Source organism: Pongo abelii, chromosome X (genome assembly GCF_028885655.2).
Source record: "Pongo abelii isolate AG06213 chromosome X, NHGRI_mPonAbe1-v2.0_pri, whole genome shotgun sequence".
Lineage (NCBI taxonomy): Eukaryota > Metazoa > Chordata > Mammalia > Primates > Hominidae > Pongo > Pongo abelii.
Window position 1 is genome coordinate 69,687,677 of NC_072008.2, and position 22,507 is coordinate 69,710,183.

General features: G+C 39.1%; 1 protein-coding gene across 7 annotated transcripts in view; it reads left to right on the forward strand.

The window, feature by feature from the left end:
* The window catches only part of ZC3H12B (zinc finger CCCH-type containing 12B), a 459,035-nt gene that overhangs the window by 20,675 nt on the left and 415,853 nt on the right, over nt 1-22,507 (forward strand). For all 7 annotated transcript variants that reach the window (XR_010138966.1, XM_054544659.2, XM_054544661.2 and 4 more), the window contains exon 2: nt 20,486-20,554. The gene's annotated coding sequence lies outside the window, so the exon portion shown is untranslated. The remainder of the gene's footprint in view (nt 1-20,485; nt 20,555-22,507) is intronic.

Sequence of the window (22,507 nt, forward strand, 5' to 3'; positions counted from 1 at the left end):
GTTTTTGTCATTGGTTCTGTTTATATGCTGGATTATGTTTATTGATTTTTGTATGTTGAACCAGCCTTGCATCCCAGGGATGAAGCCCACTCGATCATGGTGGATAAGCTTTTTGATGCGTTGCTGGATTCGGTTTGCCAGTATTTTATTGAAGATTTTTGCATCGATGTTCATCAGGGATATTGGTCTAAAATTCTCTCTTTTTTTGTTGTGTCTCTGCCAGGCTTTGGTATCAGGATGATGCGGGCCTCATAAAATGAGTTAGGGAAGATTTCCTCTTTTTCTGTTGATTGGAATAGTTTCAGAGGGAATGGTACCAGCTCCGCCTTGTACCTCCGGTATAATTCAGCTGTGAATCCGTCTAGTCCTGGACTTTTTTTGGTTGGTAAGCTATTAATTATTGCCTCAGTTTCAGAGCCTGTTATTGGTCTATTCAGAGATTCAAATTCTTCCTGGTTTAGTCTTGGGAGAGTGTATGTGTCCATGAATTCATCCATTTCTTCTAGATTTTCTAGTTTATTTGCGTAGAGGTATTCATGGTATTCTCTGATGGTAGTTTGTGTTTCTGTAGGATCGGTGGTGATATCCCCTTTATCATTTTTTATTGTGTCTATTTGATTCTTCTCTCTTTTCTTTATTATTATTCTTGGTAGCGGTCTATGAATTTTGTTGATCTTTTCAAAAAACCAGCTCCTGGATTCACTGACTTTTTGAAGGTTTTTTTGTGTCTCTATCTCGTGCAGTTCTGCTCTGATCTTAATTATTTCTTGCCTTCTGCTAGCTTTTGAATGTGTTACCTCTTGCTTCTCTAGTTCTTTTAATTGTGTGTTAGGATGTCAATTTTAGATCTTTCCTGCTTACTCTTGTGGGCATTTAGTGCTATAAATTTCCCTCTACACACTGGTTTAAATGTGTCCCAAAGATTCTGGTATGTTTTATCTTTTTTCTCGCTGGTTTGAAAGAACATCTTTATTTCTGCCTTCATTTCGTTATGTACCCAGTAGTCATTCAGGAGCAGGTTATTCATTTTCCATGTAGTTGAGCGGTTTTGAGTGAGTTTCTTAATCCTGAGTTCTAGTTTGATTGCACTGTGGTCTGAGAGACAGTTTGTTATAATTTCTGTTCTTTTACATTTGCTGAGGAGTGCTTTACTTCCAACTATGTGGTCAATTTTGGAATAAGTGCAGTGTGGTGCTGAGAAGAATGTATATTCTGTTGATTTGGGGTGGAGAGTTCTGTAGATGTCTATTAGGTCCTCTTGGTGCAGAGCTGAGTTCGTTTCCTGGGTATCCTTGTTAACTTTCTGTCTCATTGATCTGTCTCATGTTGACAGTGGGGTGTTAAAGTCTCCCATTATTATTGTGTGGGAGTCTAAGTCTCTTTGTAGGTCTCTAAGAACTTGCTTTATGAATCTGGGTGCTCCTTTATTGGGTGCATATATATTTAGGATGGTTAGCTCTTCTGGTTGAGTTGATCCCTTTACCATTATGTAATGGCCTTCTTTGTCTCTTTTGATCTTTGTTGGTTTAAAGTCTGTTTTATCAGATACTAAGATTGCAACCCCTGCCTTTATTTGTTTTCCATTTGCATGGTAGATCTTCCTCCATCCCTTTATTTTGAGCCTATGTGTGTCTCTGCACGTGAGATGGGTCTCCTGAATACAGCACACTGATGCGTCTTGACTCTTTATCCAATTTGCCAGTCTGTGTCTTTGAATTGGAACATTTAGCCCATTTACATTTAAGGTTAATATTTTTATGTGTGAATTTGATCCTGTCATGATGTTAGCTGGTTATTTTGCTCATTAGTTGATGCAGTTTCTTCCTAGCCTGGATGGTCTTTACAATTTGGCATGTTTTTGCAGTGGCTGGTACTGGCTGTTTCTTTCTATGTTTAGTGCTTCCTTCAGGAGCTCTTTTAGGGCAGGCCTGGTGGTGACAAAATCTCTCAGCATTTGCTTGTCTGTAAAGTATTTTATTTCTTCTTCACTTATGAAGCTTAGTTTGGCTGGATATGAAATTCTGGGTTGAAAATTCTTTTCTTAAAAATGTTGAATATTGGCCCCCACTCTCTTCTGGCTTGTAGAGTTTCTGCAGAGAGATCAGCTGTTAGTCTGATGGGCTTCCCTTTGTGGGTAACCCGACCTTTCTCTCTGGCTGCCCTTAATATTTTTTCCTTCATTTCAGCTTTTGTGAATCTGACAATTATGTGTCTTGGAGTTGCTCTTCTCAAGGAGTATCTTTGTGGCATTCTCTGTATTTCCTGAATGTGAATGTTGGCCTGCCTTGCTAGATTGGGGAAGTTCTCCTGGATAATATCCTGCAGAGTGTTTTCCAGCTTGGTTCTATTCTCCCTGTCACTTTCAGGTACACCAATCAGATGTAGATTTGGTCTTTTCACATAGTCCCATATTTCTTGGAGGCTTTGTTCATTTCTTTTTATTCTTTTTTCTCTAAACTTCTCTTCTCACTTCATTTCATTCATTTGATCTTCCATCACTGATACCCTTTCTTCCAGTTAATTGAATCGGCTCCTGAAGCTTGTGCGTTCGTTACGTTGTTCTCATGCCATGGTTTTCAGCTCCATCAGGTCATTTAACGACTTCTCTACACTGGTTATTCTAGTTAGCCATTTGTCCAATATTTTTTCAAGGTTTTTAGCTTCTTTGCAATGGGTTCGAACTTCCTCCTTTAGCTCGGAAAAGTTTGATCATCTGAAACTTTCTTCTCTCAACTCGTCAAAGTCATTCTCCATCTAGTTTTTTCCATTGCTGGTGAGGAGCTGCATTCCTTTGGAGGGGGAGAGGTGCTCTGATTTTTAGAATTTTCAGCTTTTCTGCTCTGTTTTTTCCCCATCGTTGTGGTTTTATCTACCTTTGGTCTTTGATGATGGTGACATACAGGTGGGGTTTTGGTATGGATGTCCTTTCTATTTGTTAGTTTTCCTTCTTACAGTCAGGACCCTCAGCTGCAGGTGTGTTAGAGTGCTGGAGATCCCCTCCAGACCCTGTTTGCCTGGGTATCAGCAGCAGAGGCTACAGAACAGCGAATATTGCTGAACAGCAAATGTTGATGCCTGATCGTTCCTCTGGAAGTTTTGTCTCAGAGGGGTACCCAGCCATGTGAGGTGCCAGTCTGCCTGTACTCAGGGGTGCCTCCCAGTTAGGCTACTTGGGGGTCAGGGACCCACTTGAGGAGGCAGTCTGTCTGTTCTCGGATCTCCAACTCCGTGCTGGGTGAACCACTACTGTCTTCCAAGCTGTCAGACAGGGACATTTAAGTCTGCAGAGGTTTCTGCTGCCTTTTGTTCAGCTATGCCCTGCCTGCAGAGGTGGAGTCTACAGAGTCAGGCAGACCTCCTTCAGCTGTGGTGGGCTCCACCCAGTTCAAGCTTCCTGGCCGCTTTGCTTACCTACTCAAGCCTCAGCAATGGTGGGTGCCCCTCCCCCAGCCTCGCTGCCACCTTGCAGTTGGATCTCAGAGTGTGCTAGCAATGAGCGAGGCTTCGTGGACGTGTGACCCTCCAAGCCAGGCATGAGATATAATCTTCTGGTGTGCCGTTTGCTAAGACCATTGGAAAAGTGCAGTATTAGGGTTGGAGTGACCCGATTTTCCAGGTGCCGTGTGTCATTGCTTTGCTTGGCTAGGAAAGAAAATTCCCTGACCCCTTGCATTTCCCGGATGAGGTGATGGCTCGCCCTGCTTCGGTTCACGCTTGGTGCACTGCACCCACTGTCCTGCACCGACTGTCTGACAAGCCCCAGTGAGATGAACCCAGTACCTCAGTTCACAATGCAGAAATCACCTGTCTTCTGCATTGCTCACGATGGGAGCTGTAGACTGGAGCTGTTCCTATTTGGCCATCTTGGACACCCCCCCCCCAACCAATTTGTTCATTTTTGCTTTGGCTGCCTGCGCTTGTGGGGTATTGCTCAAAAAATCTTTGCCCAGACCTGTGTCCTGGAGATTTTCCCCAATGTTTTATTGTAGTAGTTTTAAATTTTGAGGTCTTAGATTTAAGTCTTTCATCAATTTCAATTTGATTTTTGTATATGGGAAGAGTTGAGGTCTAGTTTCATTTTTCTGCATATGGATATCCAGTTTTCCCAGCACCATGTATGGAAGAGACTGTCTTACCCAGTGTAGGTTCTTAGCACCTTTGTTGAAAATGAGTTTAGTATAGGATCGGGGATTTGATTCTGGGTTCTCTATTCTGTTCCATTGGTCTGTGTGTCTGTTTTTATGCCAGTACCATGGTGTTTTGGTTACTATGGCTCTGTAGTATTATATAATTTGAAGTCAGGTAATGTGATTCCTCTAGTTTTCTGATTTTTACATAAAATACCTTTGCGTATTCTAGTTCTTTTATCATGCCATATAAACGTTACGATTGATTTTTCTATTTATGTGAAGAAAGTCATTGGTATTTTGATAGGGATTGCATTGAATATGTAGACTACTGTTAGTATGGGCACTTTAACAATATTGATTCTTCTAATCTATAAGTATGGAATATTTTTCCATTTTTTGGTGTCCTCTTCAATTTCTTTCATCAGTGTTTTATAGTTTTCATTACAGCTATCTTTCACTTCTTTGGTTAATTCTAGGCATTTAATTTTATGCATGGCTATTGTAAATGGATTACTTTTTCAATTTCTTTTTCAGATTGTTCACTGTTGCCATATACACATGCTACTTAGTGTTGTTATGTTGATTTTGTATCCTGCAACTTTACTGAATTTGTTTATCATTTATAATAGTTTTCTTGTGGAATTTTAAGGATTTTCAAAATATAAGATCATATCATCTGCAAACAAGGATGATTTAACTTCTTCCATTCTAATTTGGATGCACTGCATATATTTCTCTTGTTTCATTGTTCCAGCTAGGAATTTCAGTGTTGTGTTGAATAACAGTGATGGCAGGGTGCATCCCTGTTGTGTTCCAGATCTTAGAGGAAAGGTTTTCAGTGTGAAACTAGCTATAGGTCTGCTGTTTTTGCCTTTAGTTATGTTGAGGTTTTATGTTCCTTCTATCCCCCGTTTTTTTAGGGTTTTCAACATGAAACGATGTTGAATTTTATCACATGCTTTTTCCATATCAATTGAAATGGTCATATGATTTTTATGTTTCATTCTGTTGATACGATGTATTGCATTGATTGGTTTGCATATGTTGAACCACCCTTGCATCACAGGGATAACTCCCACTTGCTCATGATGAATGATCTTTCTAATGTATTGTTGATTTCAGTTTGCTAGTATTTTGTTGAGGATTTTTGCGTCAATATTCATCAGATATATTCACCTGTAGTTTTCTTTTTTTGATCTATCTTTGTCTGTCTTTGGCATCATAAAGAAGATATTCTCAAAAGAAAACATTTATGCAGCCAACAAACATATGAAGAAAAGCTCATCATCACTGGTTTGGAAGTCTTCGCTTCTCCTCTATTTTTTGGAATAGTTTGTGTAGGATTGGTTATTTGTTCTTCTTTCAATGTTTGGTAGAAATCAACAGTGAAGCCATCAGGTCCCAGGCATTTCTGTACTCGTAGACTTGTTACTTTAGCTTCATTTTCATTACTTGTTATTGGTCTATTCAGGTTTTGGATGTCTTCCTGTGTCAATCTTGGTAGGTTGTATATATCTAGGAATTTTTCCATTTACTATAGATATTCCAATTATTTGGCATATAGTTGCTCTTTGTAGCCACTAGTGATCCTTTGAATTTTTGCAATATCAGTTGTAATGTATCCTTTTTCTTTTCTGTTTTTTTTATTTTTATTCTTATTTTTATTTTTTTATTATACTTTAGGTTCAGGGATACATGTGCAGAACATGCAGGTTTGTTACGTAGATATACATGTGCCATGGTGGTTTGCTGCACCCATCAACTCATCATCTGGGTTTTAAACTCCACATGCATTAGATATTTCTCCTAATGCTATCCCTCCTTTTGTCTGACATCCCCCAACAGACCCCAGTGTGTGATGTTCCCCTCCCTTTGTTCATGTGTTCTCATTGTTCAACTCAAATTTATGAATGAGAACATGTAGTGTATGGTTTTCTGTTCCTGGGTCAGTTTGCTGAGAATGATGGTTTCCAGTTTCATCCATGTTTCTGCAAAGGACATGAACTCATTCTTTTTTATGACTGCATAGTATTCATTCCATGGTGTATATGTGCCGCATTTTCTTTATCCAGTCTATCGTTGATGGGCATTTGGGTTGATTCCAGTCTATGCTGTTGTAAATAGTGCTGCGATAAACATACATGTGCATGTGTCTTTATAGTAGAATGACTTGTAATCCTTTGAGTATATACCCAGTAATGGGATTGCTGGATCAAGTGATATTTCTCGTTCTAGATCCTTGAGGAATCACCACAGTATCTTCCACAATGGTTGAACTAATTTACATTCTCACCAACAGTGTAAAAGCATTCTTATTTCTCCACATCATTTCCAGAATCTGTTGTTTCCTGACTCTTTAATGATCGCCATTCTAACTGGCATGAGATGGTATCTCATTGTGGTTTTGATTTGCATTTCTTTAATGACCAGTGATGATGAGCTTTTCTTCATATGTTTGTTGGCTGCATAAGTGTCTTCTTTTGAGAAGTGTCTGTTCATATCCTATGTCCACTTTTTGATGGGGTTGTTTTTTTTTTTTTAATTTGTTTAAGTTCCTTGTAGATTCTGGATACTAGACTGTTGTCAGATGGATAGATTGCAACATTTTTCTCCCGATCTGCAGATTGCCTGTTCACTCTGACGATAGTTTCTTTTCTGAGCAGAAGCTCTTTAGTTTAATTAGATCCCATTTGTCAATTTTGGCTTTTGTTGCCATTGCTTTTGGTGTTTTATCCATGAAGCCTTTGCCCATGGCTATGACCTGAATAGTATTGCCTAGGTTTTCTTCTAGGGTTTTTATGGTTTTAGGTCTTATGTTTAAGTCTTTAATCCATCTTGAGGTAATTTTTGTTTAAGGTGTAAGGAAAGGTTCCAGTTTCAGTTTTCTGCATATGGCTAGCTAGTTTTCCCAGCACCATTCATTAAATAGGGAATCTTTTCCCCTTTGCTTGTTTTTGTCAGGTTGGTGAAAGATCAGATGGTTGTAGATGTATGATGTTATTTCTGAGGCCTCTGTTCTGTACCATTTGTCTATATATCTGTTTTGGTACCAGTACCATGCTGTTTTGGTTACTGTAGCCTAGTAGTATAGTTTGAAGTCAAGTAGTATGATACCTCCAGCTTTGTTTTCTTTGCTTACAATTGTCTTGGCTATATGAGCTCTTTTTTGGATCCATATGAAATTTAAAGTAGTTTTTGTAATTGTGTGAACAAAGCCAATTGTGACTTGATGGGAATAACATTGAATCTATAAATTACTTTGGACAGTGTGGCCATTTTCACGATATTGATTCTTCCTATCCATGAGCATGGAATGTTTTTCCTTTTGTTTGTGTCCTCTCTTATTTCCTTGAGCAGTAGTTTGTAGTTCTCCTTGAAGAAGTCCTTCATGTCCCTTCTAGGTTGTATTCCTAGGTATTTCATTCTCTTTGTAGCAATTCTGAATGGGAATTCACTTACGATTTGGCTCTCTGTTTGTCATTATTTGTGTATAGAAATGCTTGTGATTTTTGCACATTGATTTTGTATCCTGAGATTTTGCTAAAGTTGCTTATCAGCTTAAGGTGTTGTTGGACTGAGACCAAGGGGTTTTCTAAATATACAATCATGTCGTCTTCAAACAGACACAATTTGACTTTTTTTTATTTGTATTTGAATACCTTTTATTTCTTTCTCTTGCCTTATTACCCTGGTCGGAACTTCCAATAATATGTTGAATAGGAGTGGTAAGAGAGGGCATCCTTGTCTTGTGCCAGTTTTCAAAGGGAATGCTTCCAGCTTTTGCCCATTCAGTATGATATTGGCTGTGGGTTTGTCATAAATAGCTCTTATTATTTTGAGATACATTCCATCAATGCCTAGTTTATTGAGTGTTTTTGGCGTGAAGGCCTGTTGAATTTTATTGAAGGCCGTTTGTGCGTCTGTTGAGATAATCACGAGGTTTTGTCATTTGTTCTGTTTATGTGATGGATTATGTTTACTGATTTGCATATATTGAACCAGCCTTGCATCCTGGGGATGAAGCCAACTTGATCGTGGTGGATAAGCTTTTTGATGTACTCCTGGATTCAGTTTGTCAGTATTTTAGTGAGGATTTTCACATCGATGTTCATCAAGGATATTGGCCTGAAATTTTCTTTTTTTGTTTCTCTGCCAGGTTTTGGTATCAGGGTGATGTTGGCCTCATACAGTGAGTTAGGGAGGAGTCCCTCTTTTTCTATTGTTTTGAGAAGTTTCAGAAGGAATGGCACCAGCTCTTCTTTGTACCTCTGGTAGAAATTGTCTGTGAATCCCTCTGGAGCTGGGCTTTTTTTGGTTGATAAGCTATTAATTACTGCCTCAATTTCAGAACTTGTTATTGTTCTACTCAGGGATTCGACTTCTTCCTAGTTTAGTCTTGGTAGGATGTATGTGTCCAGGAATTTATCCATTTATTCTAGATTTTCTAGTTTATTTGCATAGAGGTGTTTATAGTATTCTCTGATGGTAGTTTGTATGTCTGTAGGATCTTTGGTGATATCCCTTTTATCATTTTTTATTATGTCTATTTGATTCTTCTCTCTTTTCTTCTTTATTAGTCTGGCTAGCGGTCTCTTTTGTTACTCTTTTCAAAAAACCAGCTTCTGGATTTATCGAGTTTTTGAAGGGGTTTTCATGTCTCTATCTCCTTTAGTTCTGCTCTGATCTTAGTTATTTCTTGTCTTCTGCTAGCTTTTGAATTTGTTGTTCTTGCTTCTCTAGTTCTTTTAATTATGATGTTAGGGTGTTGATTTTAGATCTTTCCCAGTTTCTGATATGGGTATTTAATGCTGTAAGTTTCCCTCTAAACACTTCTTCAGCTGTGTCCCAGAGATTCTGGTATGTTGTGTCTTTGTTCTCATTGTTTTCAAAGTACTTTCTTATTTCTGCCTTAATTTCGTTATTTACCCAGTAGTCATTCAGAAGCAGGTTGTTCAGTTTCCATGTGGTTGTGTGGTCTTGAGTGAGTTTCTTAATCTTGAGTTCTAAATTGATTGCACTATGGTCTGAGAGACTTTGTCTTATGTTTTCCATTCTTTTGCATTGCTGAGGAGTGTTTTACTTCCAATCATGTGGTCAGTTTTTGAATAAGTGCTATGAGAAGAATGTATATTCTATTGAATTGGGGTGGAGAGTCTGTAGATGTCTATTAGGTCCACTTGGTCCAGACCTCAGTTCAAGTCCGAAATCTCCTTGTTAATTTTGTGTCTCGTTGATCTTTCTAATATTGACAGTGCAGTGTTAAAGTCTCCCACTATCATTGTTTGGAAGTCTAAGTCTCTTTTTCATTCTCTTAGAACTTGCTTTATGAATCTCGGTGCTCCTTTATTGGGTGCATATATATTTAGGATAGTTAGCTCTTCTTCTTGTATTGATCCCTTTACCATTACGTATTGCCTTTCTTTGTCTTTTCTCATCTTTGTTGGTTTAAAGTCTGTTTTACATAGACTAGGATTGCAACTCCTGCTTTTTTTTTTCTTTCCATCTGCTTGGTAAATATTTCTCCATCCCTTTATTTTCAGCCTATGTGTGTCTTTGCACATGAGATGGGTCTCCTGAATACTGCACACTGATGGGTTTTGATTCTTTATCCAGTTTTCCAGTCTGTATCTTTTAATTGGAGCATTTAGCCCATTTACTTTTAAGGTCAATATTGTTATGTTTGAATTGGATCCTGTCATTATGATGGTAGCTAGTTATTTTACCCATTAATTAATGCGGTTTCTTCATAGTGTTGATAGTCTTTACAATTTGGTATATTTTTGCAGTGACTGGTACCAGTTTTTCCTTTCCATAGTTAGTGCTTCCTTCAGGAGCTCTTGTAAGGCAGGCCTGGTTGTGACAAAATCTCTCAGCATTTGCTTGTCTGGAAATGATTTTATTTCTCTATTGCTTATGAGGCTTAGTTTGGCTGAATATGAAATTCTGGGTTGAAAATTCTTTTCTTCTAGAATGTTGAATATTGGCCCCTACTCTCTTCTGGCTTGTAGGGTTTCTGCAGAGAGAGCCACTGTTAGTCTGATGGGCTTCCCTTTGTAGGTAACCTGACTTATCTCTCTCTCTGCCCTTAACAATTTTTCCTTTGTTTCAACCTTGGTGAATCTGACAATTATCTGTCTTGTAGTTTTTCTTCTCGAGGAGTGTCTTAGTGGTGTTCTCTGTATTTCCCGAATTGAATGTTCGCCTGTCTTGTCAGGTTAGGGCAGTTCTCCTGGATAATATCTTGAAGTGTATTTTTCAACTTGGTTATATTCTCTTTGTCAGTTTTAGGTACACCAATCAATCATAGGTTTGGTCTTTTTACATAGTTCCATATTTCCTGGAGGCTTTGTTTGTTCTTTTTTATTCTTTTTTCTCTAATCTTGTCTTCACTCTTTATTTCATTAAGTTCATCTTCAATCTCTGATATCCTTTCTTCCGCTTGATCAATTTGCCTATTGATACTTGTGCATGCTTCACAAAGTCCTCGTGCTGTGTTTTTTCAGCTCCATCAGGCCATTTATGTTCTCTAAACTGGTTATTCTAGTTAGCAGCTCCTGTAACCTTTTTTCAAGGTTCTTAGCTTCCTTGCATTGAGTTGAAATATGCTTCTCGCCTTGGAGGAGTTTGTTATTACCCACCTTCTCAATCCTACATCTGTCAGTTCTTCGAACTAATTCTCCATCCAGTTTTGTTCTCTTGCTGGCAAGGAGTTGTGACCCTTTGGAGGAGAAGAGGCATTCTGGTTTTTGGAATTTTTAGCATTTTTGCACTGGTTTTTCCTCATCTTCATGGATTTATCTACCTTTGATCTTTGATGCTGATGACCTTTGGATGGGTTTTTTGTGGGTGTTATTTTTATTGATGTTGATGTTATTCCTTTCTATTTGTTAGTTTTCCTTCTAACAGCAGGCTCCTCATCTGCAGGTCTGCTGAAGTTTGCTGGAGGTCCACTCCAGACCCTGTTTCCCTGGGTGTCACCATCGAGGCTGTAGAACAGCAAAGATTGCTTCCTATTCTTTCCTCTGGAAGCTTCCTCCCAGAGGTGCACCCACCAGATACCAACCTGAGCTCTTCTGTATGAGGCGTCTGTCGACCCCTGCTGGGAGGTATCTCCTAGTCAGGAGGCATGGGGGTCAGTGATCCACTTGAGGTGGCAGTCTGTCCCTTAGCAGAGCTCGAGTGCTGTGCTGGGAGATCCACTGCTCTCTTTAGAGCTGGCAGGCAGGAACATTTAAGTCTGCTGAAGCTGCACCCAGTTGCCCCTTCCCTCATGTGCTCTGTCCCAGGGTGATGGGAGTTTTATCTATAAGCCCCTGACTGGGGCTGCTGCCTTTCTTTCAGAGATGACCTGCCCCGTGTGTAGGAATCTAGAGAGGCAGTCTGGCTACAGCAGCTTTGCTGCCCTGCGGTGGGCTCCACCCAGTCTGAACTTCCTGGTGGCTCTGTTTACACTGTGACGGGAAAACCACCTACTCCGTCCTCAGTAATGGCATATGCCCCTCCCCCAACCAAGCTTGATTGTTCCAGGTCGACTTCAGACTGCTATGCTGGCAGTGAGAATTTCAGGCCAGTGGATCATAGCTTGCTTCACTCTGTGGAGGTGCAACCTACTGAGCAAGACCACTTGGCTCCCTGGCTTCAGCCCCCTTTCCAGAGGAGTGAATTGTTCTGTCTCGCTGGGGTTCCAAAAAGAACTCCTGCAGCTAACTCAGTTTCTTTTTTGTGTTAAAAAAAAAAAACTCCTGCAGCTAACTCAGTGTCTGCCCAAACAGCTGCCCCATTTTGTTCTTGAAACCCAGGTTTCTGGTGGTGTAGGCACCCAAAGGAATCTCCTGGTCTGCAGGTTGCAAAAACCTTGGGAAAAGTGTAGTATCTGGGCTGGATAGCCCCATTCCTCACAGCACAGTCTCGCACAGCTTCCGTTTCCTAGGGGAGGGAGTTCACCAGCATCTTGAGCTTCCTGGGTGATGTGAGTCCCTACCCTACTTCTGCTTGCCCTCTGTGGGCTGCACCCACTGTCTAACCAGTCCCAATGAGATGAACTATGTACCTTAGTCGGAAATGAAGAAATCACCTCCTTCTGTGTTGGTCTCGCTGGGAGCTGCAGACCGCAGCTGTTCCTGTTCAGCCGTCTTGCCAGATCCCATTTCTGATTTTATTTATTTGTATTTTCACTCTTTTTCTTAGTCTGGCTAAAGGTTTTTAAATTTTGTTTAGTTTTTCAAAAAATCAACTTTTTGTTTCATTCATCTTTTTTTTTTTATTTCAATTGCATTCATTTCTGCTCTGATCCTCATTATTTCTTTTTTTCTACTAATTTGCATTTGGTTTGCGCTTGCTTTTGTAGTTCTTTATGATGCATCATTGGAATGTTCATTTGAAGTTTATTCTCTTTTTTGATGTAGGCGTTTGAACTATGAACTTCCCTCTTGGTATTGCTTTTGCTGTATCCCTTGAGTTTTGGTATGTTATGTTCCATTATCATTTGTTTCAAGACATTTTTCAATTTTTTTTCTTAATTTCTTCATTGATCACTGGTCATTTAGTGGGCTTGTTTAATTTCCATCTATTTGTGTAATTTCCAAAATTTCTCGTTATTGATTTCCAGTTTTCCATTGTGGTCAGAGAAGGTACTTGATATTACTTTTTTTTTTTTTTTTTTTAGTGTTTTAAAACTTGTTTTGTGAACAGATCAGTGTGTCTTGCTTTTTTCTTTTTTATTCATTCAGCTAGGTTATTTCTTTTCATTAGAGAGTTTTGTCCCTTTGCATTCAATGTTATTACTGATAAGTAAGAACTCCTGCCATTTTGTTGTTTTCTGGTCTTCTCTTGCTTCTTTGCTTCCTGTCTTCATTTAGTGAAGGTTCTTTTCTCTGGTGATATGATTTACTTTGTTGCATTTTATTTTTGTGTATCCTTTGTTTGATTTTTGGTTTGAGGTTACAATGAGGCTTGGAAATATTATCTTATAATTCATTATTTTAATCCTATAACTTCTTAACACTCTGCATAAAAAAACAAGCAAAAATGAAACTAACAAAAACTCTATGCCTTAACTTTGTCCCTCTGCTTTTTAACTTTATGCTGCTTCTATTGATATCTTATTGTACTGTGTCTTAAAAGTTGTTGGAGTTATTATTTTCGATTTGTTCATTGTTCATTCTTTCTACTTAATATAAGAGTAGTTTACACACCACAGTGACAGTGTTATAATATTCTGTGTTTTTCTGTGTACTTAATATTACCAGCAAATTTTGTACCTTCAGTTGATTATTTATTGCTAATTAGCATCTTTTTCTTTCTGGTTGAAGTATGCCCTTTAACATTTCTTGGAGAATGTCTTGTATTGATGAAACCTCTCATCTTTTGTTTTTCTGGGAAAGTCTTTTTTTCTCCTTTATGCTTGAAGGATTTTTTGGCCAGATATACTATTCTAGGTTAAAAGTTTTTTTTTTTTCCTTAAGCATTTTAAATATATCATGCCACTCTCTCCTGGCCTGTAAGGTTTCTCCTGAGAAGTCTGCTGTCAGATGTATTGGAGCTCCATTGTATATTGTTTGTTTCTTTTCTCTTGTGCTTTTAGGGATTTTTCTTTATCTTTGATCTTTGGGAGTTTGATTATTAAATGCCTTGAGGTATTCTTCTTTGGGTTCAATCTGCTTGGTGTTGTATAAACTTGTATTTTGATAACAATATCTTTTTTTTAGGTTTGGGAAGTTCTCTGTTATTATCCCTATGAATCAACTTTCTTCTGCTGTCTTTTTTTCTACCTCCTCTTTAAGGCCAATAACTTTTAGATTTGCCCCTTTGAGGATATTTTCTAGATCTTGTAGGTGTGCTTCATCATTTTTTATTCTTGTTTCTTTTGTATCCTCTCAATGTATATTTTAAAATAACCTGTGTCCAAGCTTACTCATTCTTTCTTCTAATCACTAATCCTTCAGTTCTGCTACTGCAGGACTTTGATGCATTCTTCAGTGTGCCAATTGCATTTTACAGCTCCAGAATTTCCATTTGATTATCCTTAATTATTTCAATCTCTGTTAAATGTATCTGATAGAATTCTGAATTCCTTCTCTGCGTTATCTTTATTTTCTTTGAGTTTCCTCAAGGCCCTGGGGCTCTGAAGTCAACAGGTGGCAAAGCAAGCCAGGCCTGTGTCTTCCTACTTTATTGAGAGTTTTTAACATGAAGCAATGTTGAATTTTATTGAAAGCCTTTTTTTCATCTATTCAGATAATCATGTGATGCTTCTCCTTAGTTCTTTTTATGTGATGAATTGCATGAATTGATGCATGTGTTGAACCAACCCTGCATCCCAGGGATGAAGCCTACATGATTATGATGGATTCGCTTTTTGATATGCTGCTGGATTCAGTTTGCCTGTATTTTGTTGAAGATTTTTGCATCTATGTTCATCAAGGATATTGGCCTGAAGTTTTATTTTTTGTGTCTCTGCCAGGCTTTGGCATCAAGATGATGCTGACCTCATATAAATAGTTAGGGATGAGTCTCACATTCTTAATTTTTGGAACAGCTTTTGTGGGAGTGGTACAGATTTTTTTTTTTTTTTGTACATCTCATAGAACTCAGCTGTGAATCAGGGCTTTTTGTTTGTTTGTTTGTAGGCTATTTATTACTAATTAAATTTCAGAGCTCGTTATTGGTCTTTCAGGGATTCAATGTCTTTTTTATTTTCAGTCTTGTGAGGTTGTATGTGTTCAGTAATTTATCGATTTCTTCTAGAGTGTCTAGTTTATGTGCATAGAGTTGTTCATAGTAGCTCCTGATGGTTATTTTTACTTCTGTGAGGTCAGTGGTAATGTTCCCTTTGTCATTTCTGATTGTATTTATTTGGATCTTCTTTCTTTTTTTCTTTATTAATGTAGCTACTGGTTGGTCTAGTTTTTTCAACTTTTGGGATCATTGATTTTTTTTTTTTTTTGGTATCTCAATCTCCTTTATTTCATCTCTGATTCTGGTTATTTCTTATCTTCTGCTAGCTTTGAAACTGGTTTCCTCTTGCTTCTGTAGTTCTTGTAATTATGATGTTAGGTTGTTAATTTGAGATCTTTTTAACTTTTTGATGTGGTGTTTAGTGCTATAAATTTCCCTCTTAACACTGCCTTAGCTGTGTCCCAGAGATTCTGGTTTGTTGTGTCTTTGTTCTCATCAGTTTCAAAGAACTTCTTGATGTCTGCTTTAATTTGATTATTTACCCAAGAGTGGTTCAGGAGCCGCTTGTCTAAGTTCTATATAATTGTGTGATTTTGAGCAATTTCCTTAGCCTTGATTTCTATTTTTATTGCATTGTGGTCCAAGAGTGTGGCTGGTATGATTTCTGTTTTTTTTTTTTTTTGAGTTTGCTGAGGGTTGTCTTATGTCCAATTGCGTGGTCGATTTTAGAGTATGTATCATGTGGCAGTGAAAATAATGTATACTCTATTGTCTTTTGGTAGAGAGTTCTGTAAATGTGTTTTAGGTCCATTTGGTCAAGTGTTGAGTTCAGGTCCTGAATTTTTTTGTTATTTTTTTTAACCTCAATGATTTTTTTTTTCATATTGGCAGTGGGGTGTTGAAGTGTCGCACTATTATTGTGTGTGAAACAAAGTCTCTTCATAGGTCTCAAGGAACTTGCTTTATGAATGTGAATGCACCTGTGTTAGGTGCATATAGATTTAGGATAGTTAGATCTTCTTATTAAATTGGACCCTTTACCATTATATAATGCCTTTCTTTGTTCTTTTTGATCTTTGTTGGTTTGAAATCTGTTTTCTCTGAAATTAGGATTGCAACCTCTGCTTTTTTTCAGTTTTTTTTTTTTTTTTTATTTTCTTAGTAGATTTTTCTCCATCCTTCAGCCTGTTGGTGTCATTGTATGGAAGATGGGTCTCTTGAAAACCAGCATACCATTGGGCCTTGCTTCTTTATCCAGCCTGCCTGTGCCTTTTAGTTGGGGAATTTAGCCCATTTCCATTCAAGGTTGATATTGATATGTGTGGATTTTCTCCTGTCATTATGTTAGCTAGTTATTTTACAGACTTGCTTTTGTGGTTGCTTTTTATTGTCACTGGTCTATGTACTTAAATGTGTTCTTGAAGTGGCTCGTAATGATCTTTCTTTTTGATATATAGTGTTTCCTTCAGGAGCTCTTGTAAGGCAGGTCTGGTGGTAACGAATTCCCTAAGCATTTGCTTTTCTGGAAAAGATCTTATTTCTTGTTTGCATATGAAGCTTAGTTTTGCTGGATATGAAAATTTTGATTGGCATTTCTTTTAAGAATGTTGAATATTGGCTCCCAATTTCTTCTGGCTTGTAGGGTTCCTGCTGAGACGTCCACTGTTAGTCTGATGGGCTTCTATTTGTATGTAAACTGACCTTTCTCTCTAGCTGCCTTTAACATTTTTTCTTTCATTTTGACCTTGGAGAATCTCATGGTTATGTGTCTTGATGATGATCTTCTTGTGAATTATCTTGTGTGGGTTCTCTGCATTTCCTGAATTTGAATATTGACCTCCCTAGCTAAGATGGGAAAGTTCTCATGGGTGATATCTTGAAATATAATTTCCAAGTTGCTTCCATTCTCCTCATCTCGGACACCAGTGGGTTATGGATTTGGTCTCTTTACATAATCTCATATTTCTCAGAGGTTTTGTTCATTCCTTTTCATTCTTTTTTCTTTATTCTTTTCTGACTGTCTTATTTCAGAAAGGCAGTTTTCAAGCTCTCAGATTCTTTCTTCCTCTTGGTCCATTCTGCTATTAATACTTGTGATTGCATTAGGAAATTCTTGTATCATGTGCTTTCAGCTCTATCAGGTTAGTTATATTCTTTTCTATACTGGCTATTTTGCCTATCAGTTTCTGTAACATTCCAGTCCACATTTCTAATGTTGTTTCTGTAATTTCAACCATCTCAGCCTGGTTCAGAACCCTTGCTAGAAGGCTAGTGTGATAATTTGTAGCAAAGAAAGCACTCTGGCTTTTTGAGCTGTCAGGTTTCTTGTGCTGGTTCTTTCTCATCTTTATGGGCTGATGTTCATTTAGTCTTTGAGGTTGCTGTCCTATGGATGAGTTTTTTTTTTCATTTATCCTATTTGATGACCTTGATAGTTTGTGGTATTTGGTGGGTACAGTCAACTTGCTTTGTTTCTGAAGATATTGGGGGGGCAGGGCTCACTCTGATGGTTGGTGGCGGCCAGAGAATTTCACAGGGCCGTGGCAGTGAGATCTGTTCTTGTTCACATGTCCTAGCAGCAGTGGCAGCAGCAACATGGTGGGGTACATGCTTGTTGGCTACTATAGGGCATTAGCAGGTGCCAGGGTGCAGGCCTCCATATGGATGTTTGCAGAAGCAGAGGAGGTAGCATGCCTTGGGCACTGGGGAGATCCCTACTTGTTACTGTGCACCTGGTCATGCCAGTGTTGGTGTCAGCACAGAGGTGGGGTGTTGGCAGAAGCAGTACTGTGTGTGCCCCCTGTGCACATTCACACAGGTGGAGGTGGCCTCTCAGGGTGGCAGAGTGTCCTCGGTTTTCTAAGCCTAGTTTCACTCCAGTGGCTGTGTTAGCCCAGAGGCAAGATGCTGATATGAGTGGTGCTGACAGGCTCTGTGCCTGCAAAGACTCTGACTGCAATGGCGGTATGGTTGGGGGATGGGAGGAAGAATGCAATCACACTGGCAGCAGTGGCAGTGCAAGGTGTACATACACACACACACACGCACACACACACATACGCTGGTGGGACAGAGAAGGCAAAGTCTGTCCATGCACATGCATAGTGGCAAAGCAATGTGGGGGTGGCCATGCTCTCGTAGGAAGCTGCAGTGGAGTGTGGGAGGGGACAGGCTGTTATATGTCTGTGGGGGCCACTCTGCTGGAACTCTTTTCTGGTCAGGCATGGTTCACCAGTGCAAGAGCTACAATGTAGGCCCCCAGGGCACCTGAAGCCACACTGCAAGCAAGTGCAGCCAGGCTGGGGCCCTGGGAGAGGCCAGCAGACCAAGGAGTGTTCAGATTGGACTGGTTTTGTGTAATGGGCAAGAAAATTCTGTAGAGTTCAGGTATGACAGTTCCCCTAGAGCTAAAGTTTCCTATGGAAGCAAGTTGAGCCTAGGAAGATGGCCATCCCTGGCTGCACTTCACTATAGATATTCCAGCATCAAACCCTCTGGGCTCTACACCAACTGGAGTGCTCCCCCTACCACTTCTCTAATGGCTTCCCCTGCCAACTCAAGTGTCCATGGTGGGAGAGGGGTCTCATCCTACCAGAACTCCAGAAGCCCATTGTAGAGCATGTTGCTTCTTGCCAGTTCAACTCACCCATTCTCCCAGAGTTGTTGGAGACCAAGAACAAGTCCTGGTGTACTGTAGCCCTGTGCAGGGTTCCCAGCTTCCTCCTCCTTCAGCCAAGCTTCTGGTCTTTCCTCCATCCACTCTTAGTGCCATACCTCTGAAGATCTGCTAGGAGTGCACCAGTTGTCCCAGTCCCTCAGTGGCAGCTGGTTCACCTGGATGCATCTAGTCAGCCATCTTTCCCAGCTTCTCCAGTATTATAATATTTTGTTTTGTCTATATGTTTACTTTTAGCAGTGGAGATTTTATTTTCATTTGTCTTTGTGCTGTTTTCTATTATCTTTTCATATCAACTTCAAAGGACTCACTTTAGCATTTTTTCATGAGGCGCATGTAGTTGTGATGAACTCTCTCTGCTTTTGTTTATATGGGAAATCATTTCTCTTTCTATTTAGAAAGACAGTTTTTCTGGATATAATATTATTAGTTAACAGGGTTTTTTTATTACTTCAAATCTATCATATCATTCCTTTCTGACCTGCAAGGTTTCTGCTGATAAATCTACTGATAGTTTTATGGGACTGTCTTGTGTGTCATGAGCCACTTCTTTAAAAATTTTCTCTTTGTTTTTGACATTTGACAATTTAGTCATAATGTAGTCAGTTTGAAGTCCTTTGGTTTCCTATTAGTTGGGTTCTGTTGGGCTTCTTGAGTCTAGATGTCCATATTCTTTCCTAGATTTGGGATATTTAGGCCATTATTTCTTTAAATAAATGTTTGTCCCTTTATGTCTCTTCTTTTTCTTTTAATATCATAATGTGTATATTGAGTCACTTGATTGTGTCCCATAAGTCCTTTTATTATTTTTGTTTCTCTGACTAATAATTTCAAATTACCTGTATTCGAGTTTGCGGCTTCTTTCTTCTGGTTGATCAAGTGTGATATTGAAACTGTCTAGTGAATTTTTCAGTTCACTTATTGTATTCTTTAGCTCAAAATTTTCTGTTTGGGTCTTTTTATGTTTTCAGTTGATTTGTTATTTTCATTTTATTTATCCTATTGTTCTGAGCTTGTTGAGCATCTTTATGATGGATATTTGAATTGTTTGTCAGATAATTCATGTATCTCCTTTAGTGTCAGTTCCTGGAGACTTATTTTGTTGTTTTGGCTTTGTGCCATGTTTCCTTGTTTCTTCGTTTGCTTTGTACCTTTATGTTGGATCCTTGCATTTAAGAAAATGACCACCTCGCCAAATCTTTATAGATTGGCTTTGTGCAAGGAAAGACCTTCACAAATCAGCCTAATTAGAGATTTTGAGGTCCTCTGAGACATTTTATGTGTATATTTCTTCTCTGGACTTGTATATGCAAATTTTCAATTAAAGAGATTTATTAGTTCACATCTCTCTTTAGTTCTTAGTTTCCCCCAAGCTTCTAGAGTGTACTGAACCATATCAGTGCTTTTAATCTAGTAAAATAGATTAAAGTCTGTTTTAAAGTAAAAGAAGTTTCTTGGTCAGACCCCAAAAAGCTATAATGTTGAACATACACTTTACTCTTCTGTCTCCCCTCCCTGAGGGAGAAGCCTTTGAGCTGTGTTAACATCTGTCTTCTCTACTGCATGTCCTGTGGGATAGCAGCAAATCACTTACATCTCTTTTGTTTTCAGCATCCCCCAGACATCTAGACTATGCCAGCCCTGTCCGCCTTCTGAGAGAGATGAGATAGAAACCCATTTCTCAAGCAGTCCCCCCCAAAAAGACAGAATGTGGGACACATGCCACAACTTTTTCCCTTCCTAGAGAGAAGCTGAGAATTGGGAGTTTTCACCCTCTTGTTCTATGCCAAGTTGGGAGGAGGGAGTATGGTGAGTGATACTCCTGGCTGATTTTTGTTTCATTTTTGCCTAAACTTTTGCCCTTGTTCTCAGTAGCCTTCAATCTAGCACACTTTTTCACGAGTCTCCAGATACAGGGAAGACAGAAATTATTTCCTCAGCCTTCCCCCTAAAAAGTCTTCATGTTGGACATATGTTTCAGCCTTCTTCTTTTTCTCTCTAGGAAGAAGCCAAGAATTGGGAGTTTTCTGCTGATCATGCTATGCTAAGCTGGGCAGAGAGACCATGGCGAGTGAGTACCATGAATTTTCCTACCAGCTTCCGTGTGGCTGGTTTTAGCTTGTCTGTGATGCAGGAGCCTTTTAACTAGTTTCTGGATTTCTCTTGAAGGGAATTGATCTGTGTATTTTTGCTTGTTGACTTGGTGTCTCCTTTGGGGGAAGGAAGTTTTCTTACTTTCTATTCTGCCATCTTCCTGACATCACCAGTCTCTATTTTATTATTTGTTTTCTTTTTGTTTCTTCTTCTCTTCTTTCTTTTTTTTTTCTTCAAGGTCTTGCTCCATCACCTAGGCTGCTGGAGTGCAGTGGTGTGATCAGAGCTAACTGTAGCCTTGAACTCCTGGGCTCAAGTGACCCTGTAGCTAAGACTACAGGCATGTGCCACCATGCCTGGCTGATTTTTGTTTCATTTTTATAGAGATCAGGTCTCACCATGTTGCCCAGGCTGGTCTCAAACTCGTGGCCTCAAGCAATTCTTCCACCTCAATCTTCCAAAGCACTGGGATTACAGGAATGAGCCACCATGCCTGGCTTGTTACCCCTGTTTCTTGTTATTGTTTAAATACTATTTTAGCCCCACATTCTTTCTCATCTCCTACTGGGATTCTGATGATAACAGACAGTTGTCCTGTCTTTTGTTATTGTTCCACAGATCCCTGAGGCTTTCTTCTTTTTCTTTTTCATGCTGTTTTCTCTTTGTTTGGATTGAATAAGTTTTGTTGATATGTCTTTAACTTCACTGATTCTGTTCCTCACCTCTAATCTAGTATTGAGTCCATCTGGTGAGTTTTAAATTTTATTTTGGCTGTTGTATTTTTTTAATTTTATAATTTACATTTGGTTCTTTTTTAAAAATAAATAATTCCTATATCTTTGTTGAGATACGCTGTTTGCATTTGTTTAAAGATATTTTTAATTGTTGAAGCACTTTTATGAAAGTTAACTTTCTTATCAGTTTTAACTTTCTTATTAGGTGACTCCAACTTCAGAATAATCTTGGTATTAGTATCAGTTAATTATCTTTTCTCAGTCAAATTGTAGTTTTCCTAGTTCTTTGCATAAGGAATGATTTTCCATTTTATCATGAATATTTTGGTTACTATTTTAGGAATCTCTTGATTCTTAAATCTATTTTAGCAAGCAATGATCTTGTTTAGGTTTAGAGTACAGGTTCTGGCCTATTTTTTGTGGGTCTTAGGTCTAATGACAGTTTAGTTTTCAGAGCCATTCTGATGTGTTTTGTCTTTCTGATGGTGCTTCAGCTCCCATTTATTCCCTATTAGTGCCATCTGCCATGGCACAAAGCACTCTGCTGGGCCACTTGGTGTCATTGAGCCACCTTATCCTGCAGGGGTTGAGGCAGAAGCTACTGGTACTGAGTCTTGTGTCAATTAATAGAAGACTAGGAGATGGTGGTGCCCTGGGTTTGGAATGGAAATTGGGTGGACCAGCCCTTCTCTGCTTCCACTGCAGGTAGACCAGCCTGCAAGCACTACAGGTGTTGAGCCAGGGTTGGGTTGGACTGCTGGAGCTTCACTGCTACTCCTGTGAGCTGACAGTGTCCTAGTTGTGGATCAGGAGGCCCTTGTGGATCAGGATGGCCCATCAGGATTCTGAAGCTACTTATGTGGACAGATCAGCTCACCTGCTGATGACCTCGTTGTGGGTGGAAGCTGGATTTTCCAGGAGCTTTGCAGCTGCCTCTCTGTGCAAATCAGGTTATTCTCGGGTACCTTGGTTGTAGAACAGGAGTTGGGGCTCTCCACTAGGTCTCTGTTGGGCTTTTTACTAGAACATAGGCCAGAGAAAGCAAGGTTAAATTTGTTTTTGTTTTTGTTTTTGTTGTTGTTGTTTTTTATGCCTGTTGGCAGTTCTGGATTGCAGGTCTCCCCAGTGCCTAGTCTGGGATATTTAGGAGGTAAAAAGAAAACTCAGGGAACTCATAGCATTCTTGTTCCTCAAAT